At 44.3% G+C, this 4,180-nt stretch overlaps 1 long non-coding RNA gene across 1 annotated transcript; it reads left to right on the top strand.

The window, feature by feature from the left end:
• Positions 1-1,692: 1,692 nt before the first annotated feature.
• LOC119298559 lies at positions 1,693-3,694 on the top strand. Its single transcript, XR_005145887.1, has 5 exons — positions 1,693-1,762; positions 2,185-2,304; positions 2,408-2,866; positions 2,959-3,245; positions 3,460-3,694. It is a non-coding gene; the product is annotated as an uncharacterized LOC119298559 (long non-coding RNA).
• Positions 3,695-4,180: the final 486 nt, after the last annotated feature.

Below are 4,180 nucleotides of genomic sequence, written 5' to 3'. Positions count from 1 at the left end.
AATGTCAGCGAGGTCCAATTTTTGTTAAACATTTGCAAACATCATGTCCTCACTCTGTAAACCCTCCCCAATAGTTAGTGAAACAACAAGCTGTGTGAACAGCAATTCCACATGTGAATGAATGACCTTGCACTCAAAACAAGCATGGTCGCATCAATTCCAAATCAACTTGCAGCCTTCAGAGTTCATACTGAAGAGGATACATTCAGTTATGAGAGAGTGTTAGATAGTTAGATAGTCCACATGTGAATGAATGACTCTCCCTACTGCATCACATATAGATATAGCTACAAAAGACTTCATATTTCATCATGCATATATAGAAATTAATACGTACCAATCTAGGAGAGAGACGTTTTGGTGGCCGAGCTACCTGGAGGCCGGTATCTCGTGACCTACAATATAGCTCCACGATGTGTGCTGACTTGTTTTATTCCATATATACGTCGGCTGTTAACTTGAAATACGCTGGTGATATGGGCTGGGGTGCTACCATTGTACATGGGCTGGGTACACGTTGTTAGTTACATGGACATTATGTACCTGCTGGGCTGCAGATAGCTTTACATTTATTTCCACATGGTGCTTATCCTAAAAAGAAATCCACACGGTGCTCAGGTTTTTTGCCTCATTAGACCATTCATCCCCTTCCAGTGGTGGCTGGGCAGGCGACGGACCGCCATGGATGGCCTGGAGTTCTTCTTCGAGGGGTAAACTCAAGCCGAACCTTGCACTTTATGTTATTGTTCTAGTGTTGGGAACCAATTAAGCTATGGTGCCTAATCCCCTCTGGTTCCTCTGCCCATGATTCTTGGATCTGACGACAAGATTTTTTGGGATGTGTTGCCGCTTGATTCCGCACGCTGCGAAGATCTGATCTCCTCTGAGCCCACCATTGCTGGGGTGGATGCAGAGCAGTCCGGAGTAGACAATGGCGACTCAAGGGGACATTAGCTCGTACAACGGTGCTAGTGAGGTGGTTGCCAACTCAAACGACATGGTTCCTGAAGATACCAGAGATGCAGCCGTCAAGAGAAGATGGAGATGCAGAAGGCGTGTTTGTCTCCAACTCCAAGGGCTCATGCTGGACTGACGGTAATAAATTCATTTCCAATGAAAAATACACTGTCTGAATGAATAATGCTAGCTTGTTGGACCGTTTTAATGAGTTATCCATGCTGGGGTTTGGGTCGGTTTGATGTGCTTGCTTGTTCTTGTAGATTGCCCACCCAAAATCATCTGTCTCCCCGATGAACCAAAATGAATACGTGTCCACCATGTTGAAAACTGCGGTATTAGGATGGTAAGGCGTCAGATGAGAGGGAGAACAACCCGAGCAGGGTGCCTGCGCTTGAGGCTTCGATATGTTTTTATCGAGACAACAAAACTGGTAACATTGTTAATCCGGTACCGGGGACTAGTTTTGACTTGGTCGAAGAAGCGTATGAGTTTTACAATTAACACTTGCGGGAAATTGGCTTCGGCGTCAGATATGGCAAGAGCCGGCTGAACGTCCATTGAAAAAAAATGTATGCAAGAAATTGTGTGTGCATGCGCCTGAGCAAAGTTGCATACTGAATAATTCGTTGTGATTTATTTATATTTGCACATCTTTGGCAAAAAGAATGTTTATGCATGTTTGTTTTGGATGTTCCGCAGGGTAAACCATTCAATCCAATAGCCGCTCAACATGGTGTGGCTGCACTGCCCTGATGCGGATACTTAGATCAGATGATAAAGGCTGGTGCGCGTGTGAGCATAGGTCAGAACACAACCATGAACTTTCTAACAACTGTATGGAGAAATTACATTGGAAGTCGCATCGGCACATAGATAGATACACCAGGGACGAAAAGGGAAAACAATATAAGCATAGGCAAGGTTTACAATGTCGTGGGCCATTTTTTCAGTGGGTGAAGGAGGTTCCATTCACGAAAAGTTCTTTGAAAACTCTGTGTGGAAATATTAACAGAGAACAATCAAAGAATGATTGCACAAAGACCATAGAGTTGTTCAACAGGGAGCGTTGAGCAGTTTAAATGTTTTGGTGATGCTGTCACATTCGATACCACGTTAATTGTAAACTGAAAGATAGGCATCCTTACCAGTTTTAACAGGGAGCATTGAGCAGATGTACAAGACTTGCCTGTAGGGCATGACGTGTGTGTTTTTTGTTGGTGTCAGCAATCACTTCTATTTTCCATGGGGTGCTGATCAGTGACGAGAAAGTCGACACTTTCATGTGGATATTCACCGAGTTCTTTCAGATGATAGGGGCACCACAGCCGCGGTCGATCCTAATAGGTGAAAAAGGCCATTGCCATTTTTTGCGAATATTCCTCTTAGCATTGAATTCAGACAAAAGGGTGTTCTCTATGTTAGTTATTGATGTTTCTTTTCGTTTCAGATCAAGAGCGGGCGATGGAGGTTGCCATAGCCGATGTCATGCCAGGCACAACACATCGTTGGTGCAAATGACATGTGCTGAAGAAAGTGAAGGAGTCCCTTGGACCACTGCAAGTCAAGGGTAGTGAGTTCAAACCAGAATTCAACGAGCTGGTGCACCACATGGTCACTGAAAAAGTGTTGGAGGATGGCTGGGCATGTATGATTGAGAAGCATGGGCAATTGAAAAACCCATTACTGACACAAATATATGAGATCAGGAGGAAGTGGGCTAAAACCCTACTTCATGGGGGTTTTCTGCGCCAAGATGACCAGCACGCAGCGAAGTGGAAGTGCAAACCATCTACTAAAGGGGTATGTGTCCCCGGGTTGCCCGATGCATGTGTTCGTTAGACAATACGAGAAGATGCAATTTGATAGAGATCCAGAAGAGAGTTGTCAGGAGAAAAGGACAAAACTGGTAAGAATGCCTATGACTGTTTGGATTTCTCTTCTCATAATCTATTCTCCCAGAATGATTAAGAAACATACTGATGAGATGCTCCAATGCAGGGTGGTGTTGTTCTAACTCAAAACCTGCCTATTGAGATACATGCATCCAAAATTTACATGAGGACTATGGTTGAAAAAATTGGGGAGATGTTTTATGAAGGCGGGTCGTATGTTCTGGTTGAAGTTGTACCTTGTCATGAGTACATAGCCAGGCATGTAAAGAACGACTCGAGAGGGAAGTGTGTAAATATGAATTCATTGTTCAGGTGAACCATCTTGCTGATGAGTTCAAGTGTGAGTGCGGGATGTTCGATCATTTCGGGGTGATGTGCAGCCATGTTCTTAAGGTATCCTCCTTTTCTGCTTGCTTTGTTATACTCCCTCCGTCCGGAAATACTTGTCATCAAGATGAATAAAAGGGGATGTATCTAGATGTATTGTAGTTCTAGATACACCCCCTTTTATCCATTTTGATGACAAGTATTTCCGGACGGAGGGAGTACGTACTGTTTCTTGATGAAACGAATTATTCATCTAAGATACCACCTTTGTTCTCTGCAGGTCATGATCCAGCTTGGCACGCAGGGGTCAAGGTCACAAGAGCATTACATGTCTGCAGAGGGGCGATCTTCCAAAGGTGCCAAGTCGCCTTGCTGCTCCAAATGCAGCTTCAGACGTCACAGGGAAGAGCACCTGCCTGCACCAACCCCCCAAAAGCGGGCTTCCATGATTGATTTACTGTGTTGTATGTTTGAAATTCAGACTGGTAACTGAAAATATCCGATGTTTGTCGATTGAAAGGAGCACCCCATTGATCTTTGATGGGTTGTATATGTCCTGTACTTTTGTCACTTTTGTCCCGTTTGCAGTTAAAAACCTGTAAACCTGTTAAAAATCTAGAGAGGCAGGCTGGCCGATTAAAAAGAAATATGGCACGTCAGAAAATCTTGTCGCAGAGTAAAACGGCTCTCTGGTTCTCATAGGAACATGATGACCGAGTCAATCACATGTCCTGCACATGTGTGGACGGGGATTGTAGTTGTGCCCGCTCTGCTGTGCCGACTCATCTACGTGAGTTGTCACTATTCATTTGCTAACAAATACGGACGACTGTACAACGATCCCAACAGAAATACGGTGGCTGCATACCCACATGACACTGATCACGACAGGGACAGACGGATGGGATAACGGCCTCCAGGTAGCTCGGCCACCAAAGTGCATTTTCGTCAATCTAGCGATAAAGATAAGTATATATAGTATGACAGGACTTTAATCAACT

Source organism: Triticum dicoccoides, chromosome 5A, assembly GCF_002162155.2.
Source record: "Triticum dicoccoides isolate Atlit2015 ecotype Zavitan chromosome 5A, WEW_v2.0, whole genome shotgun sequence".
Lineage (NCBI taxonomy): Eukaryota > Viridiplantae > Streptophyta > Magnoliopsida > Poales > Poaceae > Triticum > Triticum dicoccoides.
This window is presented reverse-complemented; position numbering and strand designations above follow the sequence as displayed.